Raw genomic sequence first — 27,532 nt, 5'->3', positions numbered from 1 at the left:
GTCATTAGAACAGGATGTCTTGCCCAAGTCTATTATCTGTGAAGACAATGTGTTTGTGTGGGCATGTCTGTGTATACATGGATTTTGTTACGTAGCCACAGTTATTTGTCCAATGCTCAGGCATTAAGTCAAATCTCTTGAGAAGGGAGAAACTCCACTTTCAAACAGAGATCAGAGAGAATGAAATAATGACTGCCTACATTGCAGGTCTTCTGTGGTGTAAAGGAATGCTCCTTTATAGAGCCACCACTCCCAGAACATCAACTACTCTCCTAGTCCCGTCTCTGAATAGTGTCAGGCAGAAGGAGTATTGGGTATTTTGCTTTTTACTCTCCATCTGGATTGTGTTCGGTCAACTTAGAGACAAAAGCTGGAAATGCCCTCTCCACTTTGTACCTAATAACTGAGGCCACATCTCATCTGCCATCCCAAGAAGATCCTAAATAGAAATGACTGATCTGGGGCCTTTCATGCAGAAGGACGGTGGTTCGAATCCCAGCATCCCATATGGTCCCCTGTACTTTCCAGGGGCGATTTTTGAGCATAGATCCAGGAGGAACCCTTGAGTACTTCCAGGTGTGACACTAAAACAACAACAACAAAAACCAAAAAGAAATGACTGATCTGCTCCCACAATCAGAGAACTATTCAAATTGGAGTGAGATGACCCCAAGTATCCCATCTTCCCCTTTGTGGCTTGAAAAATGTCTTTGTCAACTGAGTACTTTGAACCTGCTAGAGGGAGCACCAGCTTTCAAAACCAAGAAATCCTCCAAGCCCATCTTGCTAAAGAAGTCAATGCCAGAAAGTAATGACTGTAGCCTCAAAAGCAACTTCTCTAACTTAAATAAAGGTGACAGAAACAAAGCATAATATAATGTACCGAAGGACACATTTGGGAATGTGTTTTTGCAACCAACTCAGTTGGACTGGATCTCTGTAAAATCCCAAAGGGAAACTTCTGGAAGTCAAATGAATTGGCCATTTCAGTATGAATCCAGAAGGAATCCTTCACATCCCACTGTGAGCCAAGCTGAGGAGGTAAGTTGTTGAAAATGTATTAATTATAAAGTCCTCGATGGTGATGGAATATGGTGAGATGGATGGAGGGTGAAGCTTTTCTCTGCAGCCCAGGCCAGTGCATGCAACCCCCCTCTAGCTGGTGATCTCAGGGTGGTGGTGAGGAAATGATCCACAGGCAATCAGGTTTCAGGAGACATGAAGCTTTATTGATAATACACCCTAGCCACGTAGGCTAACCTTTTAAGCCAAGCTCTCGTTAGCTGCCCTGATATCTCCCTGTTTCTGCTCGGCACCTCTCTTGCTGAATCCTCTCTCAGTCCTCCCACAGAACCTCCCCCAATCTATCCTGCCCCCTGCCCCCTGCCCCCTTCCGTAGCAACCACAGACTCCTCCCAGACGTGGGCAGGTCTGCCTCTCAAGGTGAGAAAGACAGGAAGTTGGGGAAGAGGAGTAACAGTAAGTGAAATAATAACATCAACTAGGTTGAAAGGTTCAAGAACACAGGCTACACTTTCACAGTCCATAGGACTTCCCAACCTCTTGAGCTTGGCAAGCAGGAATAGGGAAGATGGGAAGCAGTAACAGTGAAATTGAAAGGTGGTGTATCTTCAAAGACATTGAAGATTGGAGATCTTTTTAATGTATATATATATATATATATATATTATTTTATTTATACACCTTGATTACATACATGATTGTGTTTGGGTTTCAGTCATGTAAAGAACACCACCCATCACCAGTGCAACGTTCCCATCACCAATGTCCCAAATCTCCCTCCTCCCCACCCGACCCCCGCCTGTACTCTAGACAGGCTCTCCATTTCCCTCATACATTCTCATTATTAGGACAGTTCAAAATGTAGTTATTTCTCTAACTAAACTCATCACTCTTTGTGGTGAGCTTCCTGAGGTGAGCTGGAACTTCCAGCTCTTTACTCTTTTGTGTCTGAAAATTATTATTGCAAGAATGGAAGACTGGAGATTTTCTGTGTTCACCAAAGAGGCTAAGAAAAAGCTGAGGGGGGATACATCCACAGATCCAGTCCATCAGAAGCAGGTGGTGAAGTGGCCATTAATACACACTGCCCTGATACAAATCTGGGAGTGAGGAGCATGAAAGACAATGCTCAGTGTGCTCCAGCACCCCATCTCTGAAACTTTTAGATTAGATTTGGGGGACTCTTCAGAATAGGATCATTAAACAAAAATCAAAACAGAAGTTTAACCTGGGTATAAAATACTGCATTATTTACAAAGCCTAAATGGAGTGCTCACTGCATGAATATGATCCTTGTATATCAAATTCATTCTTTTTTGTGATATGTGAGTATTTAATATATGTATTTAGTCCTCCCTCCCCTATGAATGAGATTTTTGCCAGGTAGTGGATTCTAGGTTGGAGGTTTCTTTCATTCCGTAGTTTAAATATGTCATTCCACTGTCTTCCTGCTTGAATTGTTTCAAATGGGAGATCTGGCTTGATTCTTATGTTCCTTCCTTTGTACTTGAGGGTTTTTTTCTCCCTTATTGCTTTAAGAAATTCATCTTTCTCTTTCTTGTTTGCCATTTGGATTACTATATGTCTTGGTGTTGGTCTGTTATGATCTATTTTATTAGGGATTCTTCTCGCCTCCTGGATTTGTACAGGTGTCTATTTCCAGATGGTGAGAAAATTTTCTTCACTTCTTGTGCTTCCCCTTTTTCCTCCCCTTCTGGTATTCCTACAATTCATAGGTTGTTTCTTTTGTCTTTATTCATTAGGTACCTAATATTTTCTTCCAATGTTTTGTCTTTTGTTTCCTTATTGACATCCTTATCATTGTTGGTTTGTAGTTGTTATTTCAATTCCTCTATGCCTTCTTCCAACTGTGTAATTCTGCTATTATGGATTGCTACCATGTTTTTTTATTTCCCTTACTTCATTATGTATGGATTCTATCATCTTCTGTAAAAGTTCTTCTTTGAGTTGGTTGAATTGTTCATCTTGATTTCGCAGGCCAGTGATTTCTTAATTTCTGTTGCTAGCACATTATTGCCGCTTTTAGGTCCTCATCTATTTGGCTCCTGCATTTTGATGGGCTAGGATTTCTCTAATTCCTCAGCTGCTAGTGTCTTCCTTAGTTTCCCCATATTTCTTTGCATTCAGTGGCTTTGAATGTTGGAATTTGGGGTTGTTTTATAGTGTGGTCTGCTGTTCTTGCCTGTTCAGAACCTGTGTCTGGAGTAGAGTTCCTTCAGTCTGGGGTGGGAGGTGGGGCACTGATGTACCTGGCCTGTGCCAGAGAGTTCCCTTGGTCTGGGGTAGGGGGTAGGGCACAGATGCACTTGGCCTGGTCCCGGAGACACACAATTTCAGTATCTGCCATTTTAAATGCACAATCTGGAACTAAGTGAATGGCTATTTATATTTAATGCAAAAACATTCTATCTGACACCTCATAGAGAAGGGGTGAAAGAAGAGCCATAACTAAAATCTCAAAAGGCCCAAAGCAGCAGTTAAAGAAAGGAAAAAATACTAGGAAAGTTTCCACCGGATGTGATCACTCTGAGGATTAGGTCTTTGAAAGGGAAGGGAGGATACACACAGAGATTAAATCACATTCAGTGATGCTCAGGGGTTACTCCTGGCTCTGCATGTAGGAATTACTCCTGGTAATTTTTTTTGAGACCGTATAGGAAACCTAGAATCACATCTGGGTCGGGCAAATGCAAGGCAAACAACCAACCTACTCACAGTACTTTTTCTTGTTACAGACAGAAATCCTAACAGACCATGGTATTTAGCCATAGCTTGACCTCATTGCCCCTGATTAAGAGCTGGGAGTTCAGGGCAAGAGGCTCATTGCCAGTAACAGACATATCACAACCAAAAAAGGGCAAAATCATAGGAAAGAAATCAAAGATCTCTACTTAAGTCTTCCAGAGGTACTAAAGCATCACACCTCTTATCCCAACACTCAGCCCTGAAAAGATAAAGCAAACTGAAGGAAAATGCACAGCAAATAGACATAGTCTTGAAGAATTTTAAAGAATAAATATTTCTTTTGTAATTAAACATTATGCAAACACGTGCCATGCTTGCTTTGTCCATGCATGTGCACTATATACAATTTTGAAAAATACTGTATTGCCTACTTGTTTAAAGGACTAGCCTGGATGATCATGGAACTCATCTCTCCGGCTATCCAGGGTTTTAAAGGTGTTGGAAGCAATCACATCGAACACCAGGACACAGCAGTCAGCTCCTCTGTAGAAGGCCATACCCAGGGACTGGAGCCGTTCCTGGCCTGCCATGTCCCAGATCTGCATCATGACTAGTCTGTCTTCCATCATCATCTCCTTTGTCAGAAAGTCTGCTCCTATTGTGGCTTTATACTGATTACTGAATTTCTTGTTCACATACTGGTTCCTGAGGGATGTTTTACTAACCCCTGAATCTCCCAAGATGATAATCTTCAGCAACATTTTCTTCCTAGAGGTTGTTGTGTATGTAAATATTTCATGGGATTATTATGTTACTGACCCTACCCTGATCGGTGATTGTGCCCTTCCCTAGGGTGTGACCTGGCATTCTGCCCCCACTGTAGGGTGGTACCTGATTCTGCTTCCACCATTGGGTGGTATCTGATCCCACCATTGGGTGGTACCTGATTCTGGAGGATAAAAACAAGGGTCTGTGGAAGACAAGAGGCATTTTGCTGGAACTAAGGTTGAGACTTTGGACTTCAGTCTTGTCCACCGAATAAAGCTAATATTTCCACAAGCCTGACTGTCTGTGAGCTGTTTACCCGCCGTTTCACCTCAGAACCGTCGGCTGGACTGGGTGGCAGACACGTGCTCCGAGCTGGAGGGGAAAGACCTCATCCTCCATCCCTCCATCAGTCAACCTCTTCAGGGGCTGACTTGCAACAGAGGTCATCCTTCAAATGTGGCCTCTGCGCTTAGGGGAGTGTGGGGTGAGGAAAACTTTGGGCAGGGCACTTCTTGAGGGCTTCCAACCAATGAAGACATGTGAGGGAAGGGCAGAGACAGGCAGAGGTCACCTAGTAGCTATGGCTGACTCCTTGGGCCCAACACCACCACTGCCTCTGGCTTTCTAGCCCAGACTCCTTAAGTTGGAGGGTTTTAAGTGTGTCTGTCACACTTCTGTTGACTGCCTAGAATACTGTTGTGCAATGTTTTGTCTACAATTTTTAATTACAATATAATTTACTTAAACTTTTCATTAACAAGACAGAATTCTGGTACTATAGACCAGTGATGTTAGAATAGGCTTAGGGTCTTTGTGTTTGTTTTGCTTTGTTTGCTTTAATTGTATGAACACTCTAGATTATAAAGATTTCAGAGTTCATTTTATGCAGGGGTCATTTTCAGTCCTCAATGTACTCCCATAGATCTTTTTCATAGCCTTTATTCATATGCTATACCAAAACATTTTGTCGACTCTCACAGTATCTGTACTTATCTTGTACTTTCTGTTTAATATCCTGCAGAGAATCTTGAAAAATATCTCGTTCTAGGTAGCCCAAGAGCACCTCTGCGACATTCTCTAGATCCACTTGGTTATTCTCAAAGATAATGGACTGGTTATGCTTTTTGAGGTATAAAGTGAAGACATAGTGTACATGGGTGTGGCATGACACTGGCAGAGGACATCAACTGCTTTCTTCAGAAATTGCACCCTAATCCAGGACATGTTGTGCTGTTGCATCTCCTCCATTTTCTGTTTCACCTGAGCATATAGTTTGTGCTCAAAGTATAGACTCTGCATGTGGTTCATATAGCAATTAAAGTAGAACAGGTACCTTAGCAGGGCTGCCCTAGACCACTCTTGTGCATCTCTTGATGCCTTTGCATCATCCTCATTATAGCAATTATAGTTGTATCAGGCAAATTCATGTGGTTTCCAAGGGCCAAGATACACCCAGCAAAACTTCACTTTACAGTTCTAGTTATGACAGACCATGTGATTATAACCACCATTCTTCTCAATTGTGACATGGCATTTGGGACATTCCTTTGTGTTAGCAGCAATCCAATTGGCAATTGCACTGTCAACATACTTTTGATCCAATTCTTCAACCACTTATATTTAACAGGATCGTGCCAATTTTCTCCACAGTTAAAGCAAAATTGATGGTCACATTTGCAGAGAACAGGTTTAGCATCTGGATATTGGACTTCAACAACTTGATGACAATCTGGGGCAGGACACCTTTTAACAGTCGATTGCGCTCTTCAAAGCTATTTGTCATTAAATGTTGATAGTTTAACTTAACTTTTGAATCTGAAGCCAGGTGCATAACTGTGTTGTTATCCAGTAAGATATCACAACTGTGAGCAGGACATGAAATAATCTATCCCATGCCTTTCACCATAATTTTTGTAGTTAAATATTCACTCCAGCACTGCATACAAAACCTATGCCTACATTCAAGGCCAGTGAAATATGAGTTAGGGTGGTTCAAGTATCAGATCTGACAAGGCATATCCTGTGCTGATGACCTTATATTCTCTGGCGTGTTCGAGACATTTTACTTGGATTAATTACATGACACTTAGCAAAGAGCTTCTCCATGTTTCCATCAAAGTACCTTTCCATTAGCTTCTCTTTATCCAAATGGAAGTGGCTAAGGAGTATTTCTGTGATAGTTGCTGGATTCTGGATGACCTCGTTGACCTCTCAGCTACATTCCACCATGTGCTGCAGGATCTAGTGGTAGTCCTCCTCCTGCTCATGTCCCAGCCCACCGCTACCACCTGTCTCCCTGCCAATGCACAGCCTGGGCCCCACCAGCTCCAGTTCGCCCAGATCCAGGTTATCATCTGGTTTGTCCTCCTCCCTGCACTCCTCCTCCTCTCCCTCATCCTAGTCCATGCTGCGAGTGGGCAGGTGGCGGGCCTTTAGCTAGCTGATGGGAGTGAGCAGGGTCTCTGTAGCATTATAACTTTTGGTCTTCCTTCTTGAAAGAAATGATAGAGGGGCCGGAGAGATAGCATGGAGGTAAGGCGTTTGCCTTTCATGCAGGAGGTCATCGGTTCGAATCCCGGCGCCCCATATGGTCCCCTGTGCCTGCCAGGAGCAATTTCTGAGCCTGGAGCCAGGAATAACCCCTGAGCACTGCCAGGTGTGACCCAAAAACAAAAACACAAAAAAAAAAAAAAAGAAAGAAATGATAGAGAGATTCCTGCTTTCTACACCCTCTCAACTACAGTCGATGTTATTTTTCTTCTGTTGATATTCATACTTCTTGCCCACATCACAGAATGGACTACCTTTTCTTGGGGGAACCTCATCCCATTGATTTTGAGCTTGATCCTATGACTTGCTTTGTTCAATGAAATGGGACATATGCTGAAGGTGGCTTCTGTCCTACAGCGCCAGTGGGATTTCAATGAATCCACTTCAGGGAGAGTTGGTTGCATTGGGTAGTGAAATATTAAATAAATGATGACCACACACAAATATTGGATATAGGGACCTGTGTTTTCTGGCATAGACATGAGACAAGTTTAATTTTTAAGCAGGGGGTTTTATAAGGGGTAAATCCAGTCATAGATAGAGAGAAGAATGTTTGCAATCACAAAACCAAGTTTAACAGTAGACAATACTTAACTATGGGTGTGAGCTGTAAGAATTCTGAGTTACAAAGGAAAAGGTCAGAACTCAGGGCAGCTTTTAACAACTAACTTTAAATGCAAAATAAGGGATTATTAAGAAGTAAAAAAAAAATCTAGGAACATGGTCTTCACTGAGGTGAGCTCTACTGTTTTAGAGGTCAAAGAAGGAGCAGTTCCCATTTTCTGAGAAGGGTCAATAGCCCAAGATCTGCATTCTGGCTACGCCCTTCATTACCAATCAAGAACATATTTGAAAGAGAAAAAAAACATTGTCTTTTATTTTGGTGCTAAATATTATCCAGAAAAGGGATTCTCTTAGTAATTTTTGGTGCTGGGATTTCTGAAAAGTATTTGATTGAGGCCATATTTTGCCTGAGATTTTACAAAGGAGAGATAGCCAAATAATGACAGAAAATGTAATACCACACATGGATTTTTCTCTTCAGGAATTCCTCAACTATCCATGCAGGGGAAGAAGTGTCCACACAGTGGGCCTTGGAATCCCATGAGGGTTATTTCAGCTCTCCACACCAGGGAAATCTGGGGATACATCCTGAGTTCCCCTAAAATGGAGATGTTGAGGCCAAAGATATAGCATGGAGGTAAGGCATTTGCCTTGCATGCAGAAGGATGGTGGTTCAAATCCCAGCATCCCATATGGTCCCCGGAGCCTGCCGGGAGCGATTTCTGAGCACAGAGCCAGAATTAACCTCTGAGCGCTGCTGGGTGTGACCAAAAAAACTAAATAAATACATAAATAAATAAAATAATAAAATGGAGATGTTTATGCATGTTGTGGCAGACATACATGGAACTATGTCATTACTAAGAAACACTGTGTCCGGGGCGGGCGGAAAAAAAAAAAAAAAAAAAAAGAAACACTGTGTCCTTTTGCTTCCTTTATTACAATCCTGTCACCTTTCATGAAAAAAGAATGTTCAAGGTTATCTGTGTTCCTTCAGATCATTTGCCAAATAAGACACTGAGCTGTTCTAAATCTTTCCCCAATCCTGGTCAACCCCTCCAACCCCTCGCAGTGGAATTCAAACAAATTTAGCCAAGAGGCAGCTGAGAATTAGGTGCCCTAGTTCCCCATGACTGAGAGGTTGTTGGTTTTCATACACCTCTAAAATTGGGGACTGTTTTATACTGAAGAAAAATATGATATGCCACCAATGAAGACATTAATTAAGCAAATCAATGAATGTAAAGAAAGGGAAGATGAATAGGAGAAATCAGGGCAAGAAAAAACTTCAAGGGCCAGAGCAATAGTGCAAGTGGTAAGGCCTGGCATGCGCTAGCCTAGGACTTACCACGGCGTTCCATATGGTCCCCCAAGCCAGGAGTGATTTCTGAGCGCATAGCCAGAAGTAACCCATGAGCATCACTGAGTGTGCCCCACTTCGAAAAAAGAATGTATTAGAAAAAAAAGAAAACTTCAGGAGGAAAATGATCTGTTTAAAATCTTTGCCCAGCAATAGATATCTAGCAAAAAAAAAAAAAAAAAAAAGATACATAACATATAAAACTATGAAGAGTCCTGACGATGCTTGAGAGACTTGGAGATCTCCAAAGTAAAGGGTAAATTCTGGAAGACATTTCTTCACTCTTGGGTTCTCTTTTCCTTTAACTCTTGGCATTATGCATCATTCTCTTCCTTTTAAGGAATTTATGAACATTAAGCTTGCTAAATAAACGTAATGACTTGCCATGAATTCTGCCTTGCTAGATCTCCTGTTTCTAGTTAAAATGCAGCGGGATGCCAGTTTGATATTGATTTGGGTTTGTGATCTGAATTGGTTTTTGCATAGGTATTTGTCAAAGAACAGATGTTTTCTCCATGTGTCATCTGAGATGGGTTAAGTATGCCCAGGAGAGCATGGTTGATAAAGTGACCCCTCCCTGAGTAGACGGGTTAGTTAGAAATTGCCCTGTGGTTTTTCCTAACCCTGTAAAGGCTGGAGGAAAACCAAGAAGCTGAACAGTTAGCCCATTTATTTAATTTGATTTTGATTTTCCATTAAGCTCTCATGATTTATTTAAATAGGTTCTGAAATACCAAATGGAAATGTGAAGTATTTGGCATGAAGTGGGGATTAAGAACCCCAAAAAAATGAATTGAATAAAATCCATTTTGCAAATCTCCAGTCCTGTCCAATAAATCACTTGGGAAACCTGCACAAAATTGCTCCATAAGTGATTTTGAACATCAATATTACATCTGTGTTTCATAAAACATGGGCTTCATGTAGCGGTTTCTTTCTTATTGCTGTGCTGCCAAACTTCATAATTAGTGCCCTAAGCTCACTGGGGTATAAATCCTAGAATTTGTTCCAAAAACTTTTGGAATTTTCACTCCAGGCTCTTTTGACATCAGATTGACCTGGAAGGGGAGATTTTCTTGGACAGCTTTATCTCCCCTTACCTCCAGAGACTGACTGTTTGATGCCTTGTCTACACCTTTCAATTTAAAATTAATTAAAAGCAAATTGATGATTCATGACCTAATTGCATGAATGAAATTAACACATTAAACAAATGAGCAGTATTTATTCACAGCCAGGTATAGATCAACTACAAGGAGTGAAGCATCTACTAGGATTGTAGATCTGAAAGTCTTTTTATGACATGATGGATCTTGCTCAACAGTTGAAAACTTACCTTGCATGTGTGAGGTTCTGAGTTCAATTCCCAGAATCATATCCAAAATCATAAGGCCATGGATATAGTTTAAAATGCCAGTGTATATTATACATTCTTTGCATGTAGGGAGCCTAGTACGATGTGATCCCCCAAACACTATGGGCATACCTCCAAAATAAAAAATATATAAATATTAAAATTATAGCATGGAGAAGGAATAGAACTGATTTAAAAAATTGTTCCAGACTCTAATTTTCACACATTTACACATTTCCATGGACTTCAGTTCCTTTACCTATAAAATGGGAAGTTTTCTTATTTGTAAAATGGGAAGGGTTGGAACTCTCTATTTTTAAGTTACCTTTGCTCTAAATTTTATAGTTTAATATTTCTGGATCCTTTATATTTCCAGCACATAATAAATTTCCAATATAATATCTCCAATATATAATTCAATATACATCCAGTATAATGATATCTTCAATATATTTCCAATGACATCTCCAATATAATAGTCACCACTAAAATTGAATATTTTTGAGAGAAAAATATTTAGAACCAAAAGGTTTTCAAATCTACATTTGCCAGGTCAAATGGTATGAAATGGCAAACTCACAATGGTAAGGCTAAACCTTAATACATACAATAAAAACAATGAGCCAAAATCCTGGGAAAAATTACTTTGAAATGCCAGAAAAATTACTTTGAAATGCCAGAATAGGATAAAGGACTCCTAAAACTATTCTTCCAGGCAGCATTGCACCTATAACCCCTCTTTCTTTGAGTAAGAAATTACTGGCATCTGTACATGGACTCTTAAGTAATGGGGTTCAGCTGTGCAGGTTCACTCACAAATTAATTTTTTTCTGCCTCTTGATCTGTATTCAAACATCCAACAAACCTTGTACGCTGGTTGGCTGAAGTCTTGACTATGGCAAAGAATGAACTGCTAAATTTTTCCCACTAGCAAATCCAAGGTCCAGCTCAAAGCTCAAGTCTCAGATGAGTGTTGGTGCAAGAAAATAAGCTTATTCAGGGGCTTACATCCTGAAAGATGGTGGACTTGTCTCCAAATCACCATATGCTCTGTCCAGGCTTCCTATTTAACAAGAAGATAAACACAGGAAAGAGTGGCAGGTGGGTGGGGGGAAGGAATCTCATCACTCAGTCTCCTGCTGATAGCTGGTTTGGAGACACTGTGGCAGGCCATCAGGATAAGACATGCACTCTTTTTTTTTTTTTTTTAGTAATATTTTATTTAAACACCTTGATTACAAACGTGATTGTGGTTGGGTTTCAGTCATGTAAGAGAACACCCCTCATCACAGACATGCACTCTTGGTTCTTTTCCCCTTACCAATGGTTGGAGCCATTGGTGTTCTAATACTGAACACACAACTTATATTAAAATTACTTGACATTAGGATACAGGCAGAAGCCAAGAGTGAGAAAAAGATCTAAACGTTTTGCAGAGAACAGGTTCTACTGTCTGTTCACTCACACCTATTCTTGACCAGCCAGTACTTTTATCCCTGAGTTGTTTGAGGAGACACTATTTTCAAAAATTCTCTCTCCCTTCCTTTCCTCTTTGTTTTTCTCTTCTTTTTTCACCTCCTCTTTCTTCAGCTCTCTCTCTCTCTCTACTTTCAGGCAACTTCTCCTTTTCCATAGAATAAACCTCTCTCCTGCTTCCCTCCCTTCATCAAAACATCTCTCCTGTCTTTCTTAGCATGTGGCCACTTCTTCTCATGGTAAACAAGAAAGAAAGATCTTAACAACTCAAGCCTTTTTCTCTGCATTAGTCTCCCAAGTTCTACTTACTCTGCCTAGGTAATGGCTACTTTATATCTCCCCCAGCATAAGCTTCAGATTACAGCCTTGTCTCTATCCTTCAACCATGCTGAATCTACCCAATCACCTTCTAATTACTATTACTTACTTCCACTCAGCTGCCTTAATTAGCAGCTGAAAATGGAGAAAATGGTTTTCTCCATTTGGAGTGAGGTATGGCACAGTGACCACGGTGAGCTAAATTTACCCTTTGTTTTCCTGTGAAATAGTAGTTTTCCCTTTTCAGGGACAAGCCCCCTCCCTTTCTGCACATATCCCCACGTACCCCATTGTCCTTTAAAGTTTTAGCCCCCTCTACAGATAGAGTTTACACAGTTCATCTAGAGGTATCTGATGTATCTGAAGTAAGGCCAATGGCATTCAGCTTAAGTTTAAAGAGAGTCTTAGTACTAAAGCTGGTACATGGTGAGGAAGGTGGGAGGATAAATGTCAAGTGGTCCAAAAGACATTAAAAGTAAAACAAAACAAGCCAACAAATAGACAAGACTCAATTGACTTCACGTTCAAGGCAAGTGCCTACCTACCTATACTTATGTTTGAAAGGACAAAAAGTCTTCAAATCAAGAAATGATTGACAAAGCAAGTTACATTCTGGAAGGCAGCTATGCTAACCACTATATCACCAATGTGCTGATAAGCAAGACATTCTGCAAATTAGTTTTCTGAGCTGCCAGCAAGAATAGATGAGACATTTGAGGAAAGTCCCTCTATAATCACTTCCTAAAGCAGTTGTGCACTTTCCCTGGACTCAGCTCAGAAAGGAGACAAGAGGGTTTGAATAAATGACCATCATGGGAGACACCAGCTGTGGTCACAGTGTGCATGGTGACCCAAGAGAGTGATGAAGTGACATCATTAGGAAAGACAGCAGTGTGGACCATGACATGCAGGGGATCCTTGTTCCAAAGGAACAAAAATGCAGAATTGAAAGTTTACTTCGATGTGAGGGATGAAAAAGTGAGCAGTGATCTCATCTCTGCTTAGTGCAGTGTTTTCTTCGTGTTTTAGGAGATACACAGATGGATGGATGGATGGATGGATGGATGGATGGATGGATGGATGGATGGATGGATGGATGGATGGATGGATGGATAGATGGATGGATGGATGAGTGGGTGGGTGGATGGATGGATGAATGGATGGATGGATGGATGGATAGGTGGGTGGGTGGCAGGGTAGGTATATAGGTAGATAGATGAATGAATGAATAGATAGATAAATGGATGGCTTAGATATATAGATGATAGATGATTGATAGAGATGATAGATAGATAGATGATAGATAGATAGATAGATAGATAGATAGATAAGTAGATGAAAATAGAGAGATAGATAGTAAATAAACCCAGGCCCAGGTGCTAGCTCTGAGAGATGGTATAAAAGCAGACATGTATCCTCTATTCTCAGCACCAGATGATGATTCAATCCCAGAGTACCTGGCTAGGAATAGACCTTGGCTACCACTTGATGTGACTCAACTCCTCCAAAAAGAAATCAGTGAAATAGAAAATGCCGGGGCCGGAGAGATAGCACAGCGGCATTTGACTTGCAAGCAGCTGATTCAGGTCTTAAGGTGGTTGGTTCATACCCGGCATCCCATATGGTCCCCCATGCCTGCTAGGAGCTATTTCTGAGCAGGAGTAACCCCTGAGCACTGCCAGGTGTGGCCCAAAAACCAAAAGAAAAAAATGCCATATATCAGGTGTTGAATTTCTCTCATTTTGCTCCCTCTTTGATTTTTCTCTTTTCTCATTCCCCAAGAGTATCTGGAACCACTTCTGTTCTTGTGGAATAGAATGAACTCAACAAGCACTTGTCTACTTTCTGCAGAGGTTGGGATAACCTTCGTTTCGCCACATAACTGATAGATTCAGTGGCTGCAGTGTTCTCCCAATTGTGAGTCATGATGATAATCAGATGCACACTCGCAAGATCTCCTGTTGAATCGGGCACTCAAAGAAGAGTCCAATGTTTGAGGGGAAATAAGCCTGATTTCTGTTCTGAATATTTTGTTTCATTGATGTTTTGAAACTCAACAGCACTGTCCCTCCCAGCCAGGCCTAAGTGGCAGAGTTTATTCTGATGTGGTAGATGTGTGTGTGTGTGTGTGTGTGTGTGTGTGTGTGTGTGTGTGTGCTATTTGGACCTTCTGAATGGAAACATTCATAGCAGGGATCCTTAGAGTTTGTAGGAACAAGAAGGTATGATCCTGTCTTTTGACCAGGAGATAAATCGGATGGTTCTGACTCAGGATTAAGAGACCTGGACAAGTTCACAAGCTCTGTAGGAGACAGTACTTGTGTTATAAGCTGAATTGAGAGAGAAACTTGGAGAAGCAGCAGAACAGTAGGGCATCAAGCATCCAGGATGGGGCTGGACAAAGGAATGCACTGCATGCCACCTCTGCAACTACCTGACACCTGAGAGTGATCTTTAAAACATATTTGAAAAAAATAAAAAAGATGTGGATAGTAAGAAATGGCTGACTGTGGGGACTGCCAGGTGAAGTGCTGATTGCTTCACCTATGGAGTCTCTGCCCTGCTGTGATTCTTCTGAGGAAACTGAGGACCTGAAGGGAGCCCTGTCCTGTGCTTCTCTGTCTTTTCTGAATTCTTGAAGCTCTCCTCAGAGCCCTGGGAAGCGAACCCCCAAAAAACTGCATTCTGAAGCTACCCAGTGAGTGAATGAGTTAGTAAGAAATGGCTGACTGTGGGGACTGCCAGGTGAAATGCCGATTGCTTCACCTATGGAGTCTCTGCCCTGCTGTGCTTCTTCTGAGGAAACTGAGGACCTGAAGGGGCCCTGTCCTGTGCTTCTCTGTCTTTTTTGAATCTTTGAAGCTCTACTCAGAGCCCTGGGAAGTAAACCCCCAAAAAACAGCATTCTGAAGCTACCCAGTGAGTGAGTGAGTGAGTGAGTGAGTGAGTGAGTGAGTGAGTGAGTGAGTGAGTAATAAATGGCTGACTTTACAAGCCCAGAAAGAGGAAGCCGCTGAACTCTGCTGGAACTCAGATGCCAGCACCCATATCTGCCTGTCTTTTGTGCTGTGCTCCACGTTCAGCCTGATTTCATCCTGTGTGTGGCTCATCTGCAGACGGCTCGCCTTCCCTGGAGCCTTCCCTGGAGGTGAGTTTACAAGCCCAGAAAGGGTGGAGCCAGAGGAGCACGGCTGCTCCGCTTCACTTCCCGGCCGTGCACATCATTTAGCCAATGGATACAATCACAACACGTAGAAAAACCCACAATACAAGTGTGACAATGGGGAAACAATGCAGGCCAGCGCCAGACATAGAGAATGATGATGGCAACTCTAATGACTTGAACATGACGAAACAACTAGTCAGTCTCTCAGATAAGGAGTTTAGAGTCGAAATATGGAAGATGTTCAAAGAACTCAAAGAAAGTATAGAAGAGAACACTAATAAGAATCAAGAGAATGTGAAGATAGAAATCAGAAAACTCCAAACTGAAATTTCAGGTCAAATTACAGGTCTGAAAAATTCAGTAGATGAATTGAAGAAAAACATGGTTGAGCTTTCCCACGGGTTAACAGCAGCTGAGGATAGAATTAGTACACTGGAGGATGAGATAAATAACAATTCCATACAGCAGAAGAAATTGAAAAAAAGCCTTAAAGCAAATGATGAAACAATGGAAAAATTACTCAAAGAATGGGAACAGATGAAGATAGAAGTCTATGATAAGATCAACAGAAACAACTTAAGAATCATTGGAGTCCCAGAGACCCAGAAAGAAAATCTCCAGGAAGAATCAATGGTCAAGAACATCATTAAAGAGAAACTACCAGAGCTAATGAATACATACGATCAAATCCTGCATGCCCAAAGAGTACCAACTAAAAGAGACCCCAGAAAAAACACCCCAAGACACATCCTGGTCACAATGATGAATCCCACAGATAGAGACAGAATTCTGAAAGCAGCAAGATTGAAAAGAGAAATTACATTCAAGGGAACATCCTTGAGATTTACTGCAGACCTGTCACTGGAAACACTCAAGGCCAGAAGGCAGTGGTGGGACATAGTGACAAAACTCAATAAAATAAATGCTTCACCTAGAATACTGCACCCAGCAAAACTCACTTTCAGATTACATGGTTTCACAGACAAACAACAGCTCAGAAACATTATAGACTCAAAACCATTCTTAAAAAAAAAAACAAAACTGAACGGCCTACTTTAAGACAAGACTGACCAACAGACACACCAAACTTTGATATAAAGATGGCACTAAACCCCAGGACAATTCTTTCTCTCAATGTCAATGGACTAAATCACCAATTAAGAGATACAGAGTGGCTAAATGGATCAAAAAAACTCAATCCAACCTTCTGCTGCCTACAAGAAACCTGAATAGTCAGAAAAAACATAAACTCAAAATAAAAGGCTGGAGAAAAATCATCCAAGCAAACAACACCCATAAAAAAGCTGGAGTGGCCATACTAATATCAGATGATGAAAACTTTATACTTAGGAAAGTTGTAAGGGACAAAGATGGACATTTTGTATTAATCAAGGGATATATACAACAGGAAGAAATCACTCTCCTAAACATATATACACTGAATGAGGGGCCAGCAAAATATTTAATAAAATTGTTGACAAATTTGAAACATAATATCAATAACAACACAATAATTTTGGGAGACCTCAACACGGCATTGTCAACACTTGACAGGTCAACCAGACTGAAACCCAATAAGAATATACTAGATCTGAAAAGAGAAATGGAAGAAAGAGGCCTAGTAGATATATACAGGACATTCCACCCCCAGAAACCTGGATACACATTCTTCTCTAATTAACATGGTACATTCTCCAGGATAGACTACATGCTAGCACATAAAACATATCTCCATAATATCAAAAGGATAGAAAGTTTGCAGGCTACCTTCACTGACCACAAGGCCCTGAAATTATATGTGAAATACAAAGGGACACAGAAGAAAAACTTTAATATCTGGAACTTAAACAGCCTAATACTGAATAACCAGTGGGTCCGAGATGAAATGAAAGAGGAAATCAAAACCTTCCTGAAAACAAATGACAATAGAGACACAAACTATCAGAACCTATGGGACACAACAAAAGCGGTACTGAGAGGAAAATTTATAGCTTTTCAAGCACACATTAGGAAAGAAGAAGGGGCATACCTGAATAGCTTAATGACGCAGCTCATAGAATTAGAAAGTGCTCAACAAAAGGATCCAAAAATAGGGAGGCAGAAGGAAATAACAAAGCTGAGAGCAGAAATCAATAAAGTGGAAACCCGAAAAACAATCCAAAAGATCAACGAAAGCAGAAGTTGGTTCTTTGAAAAAATAAACAAGATTGATAGACCACTGGCAAAACTAACAAAGAAAGAGAGAGAAAAACTTGATAACTCATATTAGGAATGAAAAAGGAGAGATCACTACTGATATGGCAGAGATCCAAAGGGTAATCAGAAACTACTTTGAGAAACTCTATGTCACTAAAAATGAAAACCTGGAAGAAATGGATAAATTTTTGGACTCTTATAATCTTCCATGGTTGAATGAAGAGGATATAGCATATCTAAACACACCCATTACTATTGAGGAAATTAAGACAGTAATCAAATGTCTGCCCAAAAACAAAAGTCCAGGCCCAGATGGATTTACTAATGAATTTTTTCAAACCTTTCAAGAGGAACTTCTATCAATCCTGGCAAGACTCTTTCATGAAATTGAACAAACAGAAACACTTCCAAATACCTTTTATGAAGTCAGAATCACCTTGATACCTAAACCAGACAGAGATGCTAGAAAAAAAGAAAATTACAGACCAATATCGCTGATGAATACAGATGCAAAGATCCTCAACAAAATCCTGGCAAATAGGATTCAATGCCTCATTAAGAAGATCATCCACTACAATCAAGTAGGTTTCATCCCAGGAATGCAAGGCTGTTTAACATTCATAAATCTATCAACATAATACACAACATCAGCAAGAAGAAAAATAGAAATCAGATGATCATATTAATAGATGCAGAGAAAGCATTTGATAAGGTCCAACACCCATTCTTGATCAAAACTCTCAGCAAGATGGGAATGGAAGGAACCTTTCTCAATATAGTTAAGGCCATCTACCATAAGCCAGAGGCAAATATTGTCCTCAATGGAGAAAAACTAATAGCCTTCCCTCTAAATTCTGGAACAAGACAAGGCTGTCCTCTCTCACCACTCCTATTCAACATAGCAATGGAAGTACTTGTTATAGCGATTAGGCAAGAAAAAGATATCAAGGGAATCCAGATAGGAAAGGAAGAAGTCAAGCTCTCACTGTTTGCAGATGACATGATACTCTACCTAGAAAACCCTAAAGTCTCTATGAAAAAGCTTCTAGAAACAATAAACTCATATAGCAAGGCGGCAGGCTACAAAATTAACACACAAAAATCAATGGCCTTTCTATACACCAATAGTAATAAGGAAGAAATGAACATTAAGAAAACAACCCCATTCACAATAGTGCCACACAACCTCAAATATCTTGGAATCAACTTGACTAAAAAAGTGAAGGACCTATACAAAGAAAACTATAAAACTCTGCTCCAAGAAATAAGAGAGGACACGCAGAAATGGAAGCACATACCCTGATCATGGATTGGCAGGAGTAACATCATTAAAATGGCAATACTCCCCAAAGCATTGTACAGATTTAATGCAACCCCTCTAAAGATACCCATGACATTCTTCAAAGAAGTGGATCACGCACTTTTGAAATTCATTTTGAACAATAAACACCCTCGAATAGCTAAAGCAATCATTGGGGAAAAAATATGGGAGAATTACTTTCCCCAACTTTAAACTTTACTACAAAGCTATAGTTATCAAAACAGCATGGTATTGGAATAAAGGCAAACCCTCAGATCAGTGGAATAGGTTGACTACTCAGAGAATGTTCCCCAGACATACAGTCACCTAATTTTTGATAAAGGAGCAAGAAATCTTAAATGGAGCAAAGAAAGCCTCTTCAAAAAATGGTGTTGGCACAACTGGCTAGCTACTTGCAAAAAATTGAACTTATACTCCCAGCTAACATTATGTATGAAGGTTAAATCCAAATGGATGAAAGACCTCGATATCAGACCCAAAACCATAAGATATATAGAACAACACGTAGGTAAAACACTCCAGGACATTGAGACTAAAGGTATCTTCAAGGAGGAAACTGCACTCTCCAAGCAAGTGAAAACAGCGATTAACAGGTGGGAATATATTAAACTGAGAAGCTTCTGCACCTCAAAAGAAATAGCGCCCAGGATACAAGAGCCCCCCACTGAGTGGGAGAAACTATTCACCCAATACCCATCAGACAAGGAGCTAATCTCCAAAATATACAAGGCACTGACAGAACTTTACAAGAAAAAACCATCTAATCCCATCAAAAAAATTGGGGAGAAGAAATGGACAGACACTTTGACAAAGAAGAAATACAAATGGCTAAAAGACACATAAAAAAATGCTCCACATCACTAATCATCAGGGAGATGCAAATCAAAACAACTATGCGGTAACACATCACACCACAAAGATTGGCCCACATCACAAAAAATGAGAACAAGCAGTGTTGGTGGGATGTGGAGAGAAAGGAACTCTTATCCACTGCTGGTGGGAATGCCGTCTAGTTCAACCTTTATGGAAAGCAATATGGAGATTCCTCCAAAAACTGGAAATCGAGCTCCCATACGACCCAGCTATACCACTCCTAGGAATATACCATAGGAACATAAAAATACAATACAAAAATCTCTTCCTTACACCTATATTCATTGCAGCTCTATTTACCATAGCAAGACTCTGGAAACAGCCAAGATACCCTTCAACAGATGAATGGCTAAAGAAACTGTGGTACATATACACAATGGAATATTATGCAGATGCCAGGAGAGATGAAGTCATTAAATTTTCCTATACATGGATGTACATGGAATCTATTATGCTGAGTGAAATAAGTCAGAGAGAGAGAGAGAGAGAGAGAGAGAGAGAAAGACGCAGAATGGTCTCACTCATCTATAGGTTTTAAGAAAAATGAAAGACATTCTTGCAATAATAATTTTCAGACACAAAAGAGAAAAGAGCTGGAAGTTACAGCTCATCTCATGAAGCTCACCACAAAGAGTAATGAGTTTAGTTAGAGAAATAACTATGTTTTGAACTATCCTAATAATGAGAATGTACGAGGGAAATAGAAAGCCTGTCTAGAGTACAGAGGGGGGTTGGATGGAGAGGAGGGAGATTTGGGACATTGGTGTTGGGAATGTTGCACTGGTGAGGGGTGGTGTTCTTTACATGACTAAAACCCAAACACAATCATGTATGTAATAAAGTTGTCTAAATAAAAAAAAGATGTGGAGAACAGAGTATTGTGGTGCATCTACTCTGATACCTTTATTAATATTAACGTCATCTTATATTAATATCATGCACTATCCAGATGAATATAGCAAGTTTGTTTGAATCAGTATCCAAACAAATATACAAACTTTAAAGAAGTATGGGGGTTGGGTGCCACACCCAGATCTACTCAGGGTTTACATCTGGCTCTGCACTTAAGAATCACTCCTGGGGGCCCGGAGAGATAGCTCAGCGGTGTTTGCCTTGCAAGCAGCGGATCCAGGACCAAAGGTGGTTGGTTCGAATCCCGGTGTCCCATATGGTCCCCCGTGCCTGCCAGGAGCTATTTCTGAGCACACAGCCAGGAGTAACCCCTGAGCCACGCCGGGTGTGGCCCAAAAACAAAACAAAACAAAACAAAAAAAAGAATCACTCCTGGTAGAGTCAGGGAACCAGATGGGATATCAGGGATAGAACAAGTGCCTTAATCACTGTACTATTTCTCTGACCCAAATAATCTCTCAGTCTTTTATCTCAATTGTTTTGGAATCAACAGGTTTCGTTTCAGTGTTGGAGAGTTACCATAAAAAAAGTGCCAGAGGGGGGCTGTATCAATAGCAGGGCAATAGGGCATTTGCCTTACATGCAGCTGTCCCAGGATGGACCCTGGTTTGGGCCCCAGCATTAGGAGCAATTTCTGAGCAAATAGCCAGGAGTAACCCTTGACCGTCACCAGGTGTGGTTCAAAAACAATACAAAACAAAAAAATAGCACCAGAGGAACTGAAGTGATAGTACAGTGGGGTGAGGCATTTGCCCTGCACATGGCTGACCTGTTTTCCACCCCCAGTATCCCATAAGATCCTGAAGCTCCCTGAAAGGAGTGACCCTTGAGTGCAGAGCCAGGAGTAAGTTCTGTTTACTGTTAGCTATGGACACACATACCCACAAAAAGAGCCACAGAAGACTTGGCTCAAAACAACAGAATTTCTCATAGTCCTGGAGGCTGGGGTTCATGGTCATGTGAAGGCATTATTTCTTCTGAGAGCTGGGGTGAACATTCATTAGGTGTCGCTTCCAGTTTCTAGGGGTTTGGAACAATCTTGGGAGTCCTTGGTTGGAGACACATCTTACCCCACATGCAAATATCTATTTTCATCTTCAGATGTGTAAAGACAGTGTGTATGTCTGACTTTAAATGCCCCCTTTTATAACTCCAGTTATTCTGGAGTCAGATCAACCCTAAGAACCTTAGTTTAACTTAATAATCTCTGTTGATACCCCCAGATCCAAACAAAACACTTTTTTTTAGTTTAGTTTTAAAGTGAATTACAAAGTTAGAAAGTAATTCGTGATTGGGTTTTAGAAGTACCATGCTCCAACAGTAGTCCTTCCACCAGTGTCCTCAGTTTCTCTCCTGCCCCAAAACTAGCTGTAGAGCAGGCACTTTTTCCTTGCTCTATTTTCCTCCCCATATCTTACCAAGTGCCCTTCTAAAAATAATGGAGTTCTGATTTCAACATATGGCTTGAGTGGAGCACAATACAACCCCTCATAATTTCCTTCTCTCTTGCCCCTGTGATTTATTTGAGAAAAAATCTAGGACATTGTCTAGCTTCTGAATTTCACTGAATTCTTCCACCTGACACCACAAAGTGTATTTATCTGGCCCCTACATTTCCAGCTCTAAACCACGTTCAGTTAGGTTAACTCATTTCACTGGTCTTGTTACTTGAATACAAATGCACTTGACTTCCCCCCATTTGTGCTATTATGACTGATCCCAGGCTCAAAGACCAACATGACACATTCCTAGAAAGATACGCTCAATCTTCTGTTTCATGACTTGCATAGTCATTTCTACTGAATGTTAGAGCCACCTTTTTTTTTTGTAGAGGTCAAAATATAGAGTTTTCAAGACTTACTTTTTCTGCTTTTATTACCTGAAATTGTGCAAAAAGAAGAGTTGGTTTGGTGTTCAAGCAGTTGTGAGAAGGAAAAAACTGAAAGCTATTATTCAGAATTAAAAGATGTAGTTCCTTGCAGTTATTATTTTAATGAGTATGGTTTTATCTGTTATAAATAATTTTAATGTATGTAATTCACAATAGTTATCTGATCCAGTGAAGCTATTATACACATCCTTTTGAAGCTCAAAATTTCCCAGCTTTGCCCCGTAAGAGTCCCTATGAATTGTCTCTGAATTCTCTCCAAAAGCTTTGTTAGCTTCGTGGAAAATCAATATGCTGTATGACCTTCTCAGGCATTGCTTTGGCTCAGTCTTTAAGAAACACTGATGTCTTTTAGTGAAAATTGGCAGTTAGAGTCAAACACCTGAATTCTGCAAATGCTTATTGCTAGTTTGTTTTTAGACTTTCCAGTGAGACTTGGTGGTACTACAGTTTTTGAAAGAAATTTAGCTTATACTAATATTTAAAATGTTATAATTATAGGGCTGTAGGAATATATCATAAATTATAAAAATTTATGGGGCCAAAGTGATAGTACATTGTGTAGGAGGACATTTGCATGTGACCTCTACAGGTTCACTCTCCAGCATCCCATATAGATCCCTGAGCACCACCAAGAGTAATTTCCAAGTGCAGAGCCAGGAGTGACCACTGAGTATTGCTGGGTATGGCCACCACCCCTCCCCCCCCAAAAAAAAACAAACCATAAAATAAAAATTTAACTTAAAATTATTTAACTTTATAGCTATATCTTTGAGAAACTTAAGTTGATCATCTTACATGAATTGCTTATTTACCCATATGTATATGTATTACAGATTTCAGATGAACACTTTAATTTTATTGCCAAATAAATATGTGGCTAATAAATGTTATTAATAACACACAATTTAAGATTACTCTGTAGCCATTTAATAACCTAAGGCGTAATGCACCAGGAATAGGCCATTGAGTTACTGTGCCGTAAGCAACATTCATCTCTTTATCTCTCTGGCAACTGCTCCATCCATAGTCAAGTTAACTCTTTTCACTGGTATTTTGGATTTTTTTTTTTTATATTTTCCATTTTGGTTTAATTTTTTTCACAATTGCAAGAAAACATTTACATAGGTCCTATGTCAAATAACAAAGCAAGGTAAATTAAGAGACTCTAGTTTCTTTCTATATCTCCCCAGTCTGTCCTTCTCCCTCCTACATAACCATTTTGTTTTATCCTACCAGATAAAAAAGCAAGGAAACAAGACTGTGTATGCATATTCCCCATCTTTCTGTTTTCTTTTCTTTTCTTTCTTTTTTTTTTTTTTTTTTGCCAGACCTCACAGTGTTCAGGGCTTACTCCTGGCTCTGAGCTCAGGGATCACTCCTGGCATGTTTATCAGACCATATGGCATGTCAAGTGTCCTAACTACTGCATCATCACTGTGGCCCTCCCCCTCTTTCTTAGAAATCATTCAATGTTTTATCTGATTTAAAATCATACTTCTTTATTGTTTTCTGCTTTGTTTGATTTTGGGTCACACCCAGCAGCGTTCAGGGGTTACTCCTGGCTCTATGCTCAGAAATCACTCCTGGCAGGCTCAGGGGACCATATGGGATGCAGGGATTTGAACCACCATCCTTCTGCATGCAAGGTAAATGTCTTACCTCCATGATATTTTTCCGGCCCTTCAACTCATACTTCTTTTTATGACTCATTAGATATGACGAGAGTTGAAGTGGGAAATATTACTTTTAATAATGACCTTTATCATTAAATGCAAAAAACAAATAAACAAATAAAGTTTTCTTGTCATAACCAACCCAGGTCATTTGGAAAATGAAGTTTCCCAGAGGGCTTTTAATCAGTGTAAAAAAAATCAGCCCTTGGTTTTAACATTTTTAGGCAGTTTGCTAAAACTCTCTGGACCTCCTTAAAATTCTCTGAATAATGTTCTAGATTCCCTGGGAACTTTCTCTGATAATAACCTCATAAAGATGAATAATTCTTGAGTGTGCTAAAGACACAGCATTGCTCAGAGAAGAAACTGTAGGTGTGATAAAACTGAGCTCAGGCCTTTATTACCACTTTCTACACTGACGGTAGGTAGACCAGAGATGAGTTTCTTGTCTGAAAGAAAAAAAATGAAGTCTGTCTAGTGTCCAGCTTCAGGGACCAGAAGAAAAATGACAGTGCAAATATAGTTGTTAGACTTGCTACTTCCCTTAGGTTCTTACACATATATTATCTTATTTTAATTTTCAGAGCAGTGCTTCATTGGAGCAGTTTTGTCTCCATCCTTATTATAATTATTCATCTTAATTGGCCTTATTTAGTTTCAGGCTAAATTCATAACACTGTGTGGTTCTATTTCATGTTTTACATCTTTATTTAATAGAAGTCTGGGTACCTTTGATATGCTCTTTGTAAATATCCATCAACAGCATTTCAACAGTGATTTCATTACATAAAAACCTTTTAAAAGGAAATTTGGGGTTGGAAAGAGAATACAGTAGATAAGGTACACAACTGACCTGGATTCCATTCCTGGTACCCCTATAGCCCCCATGAGTCCTACCAGGAATAATGCCTGAGTTTAGAGCCAGCACTAAACTCTGAGCATCAATGAGAAACTGTACGACTGAAACTCAGTCATCTACAACTTTATATCTCATGGTGATCCAATTAAAAATATAAAGAGATAATAACTAAAAGGACATTTTAACAAGTGAATAACTTAGGTATAGCTTGGTATAAACTGTCAACCAACAATTAGAGGAGGGTCACTGGATGGGAGAATTCTCAGAGTTCTAGCTGTGTGTTAAGCCTTTTAATCCTGGTCCCTGAGGGAGTTTAGGGAAGGCCAGACTGAAGAGTCCTAAGTCAATGCTAACTCAGTTTTTAGAAGAGGCATGTGCTACTCCCAGAAAGTTGAGACCCCAGCAATGGTCACCAGGCTGTTCTCAATGACCTGGGAATGACCAATGAGCAAGGGGAAAAGGAGATTTAAGTCTCCAATTACTCTCTGGGTGTCTTGCATTTGAGTGTTGACTTTGCTAAGAAATCCACTATCACACAGTGCTACGTACTAGGCCAACAGTTAGAAAGCTTAGTGTGTGAGAGAACAGGTCAGCAGACCCCTAGCACATGGACATTCTCTATCCCTACACCACAGAGTCATGCTTAATTAACACTGCTTATTCCTCTGGCTAACTTCTTCAGGATTCAAGGTCTCTGTGTTCTCAGGTTCCAAAGTAACCCTGACTACTGGACACTTCAGACCTGATAGTCTCTCCAGGAAATAAATGGCATCGTTGCTCTTCCCTGGCCTCCAAACTCATTGGTGATGGAAGAGGCTACAGGCCCTAGGAAAAAAATGTTCGTAATTAATATTTAAACAGTATGAATTCTACAAAACTCTGCTATATTTAGATGTGCACTAAAATGATGGTATTTAGACAAAATATAAAAGAATATTCATAACAATGTTTAAGCTATTGAACAGTTAATATCCTTTGACTCATTCAATTATTCATGCCAAATTATTTTCACATCTATTACCTGAAAAAATTAAGACCCTAAAATTAAAAAGCAAGATTAACCCATTGTGTGGCCCAGCAAAGGACTTGCTTTGCATGTGTGAGCTGCCAGCTGAATCTTAGCACCACCCTACATTGCCAAATGCAGTCACCAATCCTGCTGAAGTAATCACATAAGTGTGCAAGTCCCAACACAGTGTAACAACCCCATCAGTAACAGCAACAAAGTGAAGGTGAAAAGGAAATAAATTACTTTGTTTGGGGGCCATATGTATGTTTTTGTTCAGGGCTTACCGTATGTCTGATTTTGCACTCAGGATCACTCCTGGGCTTTGGAGACCCTAATAGATACCAGAATCAATCCTGAGTTAATCATGTGCAAGGCAAGCACCTTACCAGCTAAACTATCCCTCCAGGTCCCATATAAGTTTTTTTTTTTACAAAAAAGGAAATTCATTAGACCTTTCTCTTGCTTCCTTCAGCAAATGTTATTTTGTCTATTGGCAAGTGCCCTGTACTGGTAAAAGGTGAGCATAGCAGAGTTTATTTATTGGATGAGGTTCTGTGCCTTTAAAAATTCCTTCGACTTTTCTTAGTTAAGAGAGATGGAATTAGGGAAATGAGTAGGTGTGTCTGAGTCATAGGGAGAATTTCCCTTTTTATAAGGAATCATCAGGGTCATGTTTTTTAAAAACTGCAAATGAATTCCCTCTGTAACTTTCCCTTCCTCCTCCCTCCCACCATCTGCTTGCCCTGTATTTTCATTTCAACCAAGTCTGGGTAAGAAGAGTAAAAGGAGGATTAGCCTGTGTTCAGGAGGCTACATACACCCACTGGCCTGTTAGAAAAAGCACAGCAGGGACTTCTGATCACAATGGCATATCTCAACCCTAGGTCAGGCCCACCTAGACCAGATATTTTGTATGAGTTTATAGTCTCATCTTGGAACAAACACCAATCCTGCTATAAGTGAGAGGGATGGAAGCATCTCCGGGAAACAATGAAGAACTTTTTTGTTAGTCATTGGAAACTATAATTAAGACATATCCTGGAGGGTGCAATTACAAAGCAAACCCAAAGAGAAATGACTTTGCCACATTGACTCTAGAAGTGGTCAACAGCTTTCCCACAGAGAGAAAGGATATCAGGATCCACATTTAATTAGCTTCAATACTGTCATTATTCACAAAAGCTTACCTCTAGCTTACTGTCTATGATGTTTCTATTGCGATTTGACAACCTTCAACAAAGTCCACTTCTTCCTACTTTTTAGAAGTTTCAAAAAACGTATTTGTTCACTTAGTTTAGTTTGTGGGCCACGCTTTGTAGTATTTGGGCTTATTCCTAGCTCTGGGCTCATGGGTCACACCTGACAAGCAAGAGAAAACATATGTGGTATTGTGAAGTGAACCTGGATCTGCTGCATGCCAGACAAGTGTCCTACCTGCTATACTATAACACTAGCCCTTCTCTCCCCTTTTAATTTTATTTTTACTCTGTTTCTGAAAGGATTCATTTGTTCT

At 40.1% G+C, this 27,532-nt stretch overlaps 1 pseudogene; it reads right to left on the bottom strand.

Annotated features, from left to right (window-relative positions):
* Window positions 1–5,395: 5,395 nt before the first annotated feature.
* On the bottom strand, window positions 5,396–14,045 carry LOC125995826 (E3 ubiquitin-protein ligase ARIH1-like; annotated as a pseudogene).
* Between the last annotated feature and the right edge of the window lie 13,487 nt (window positions 14,046–27,532).

This window comes from Suncus etruscus, chromosome 18, assembly GCF_024139225.1.
Source record: "Suncus etruscus isolate mSunEtr1 chromosome 18, mSunEtr1.pri.cur, whole genome shotgun sequence".
Taxonomy (NCBI): Eukaryota; Metazoa; Chordata; class Mammalia; order Eulipotyphla; family Soricidae; genus Suncus; species Suncus etruscus.
Note: the sequence above shows the minus strand (reverse complement) of the source record. Positions and strands in the feature narration are given on the sequence as shown.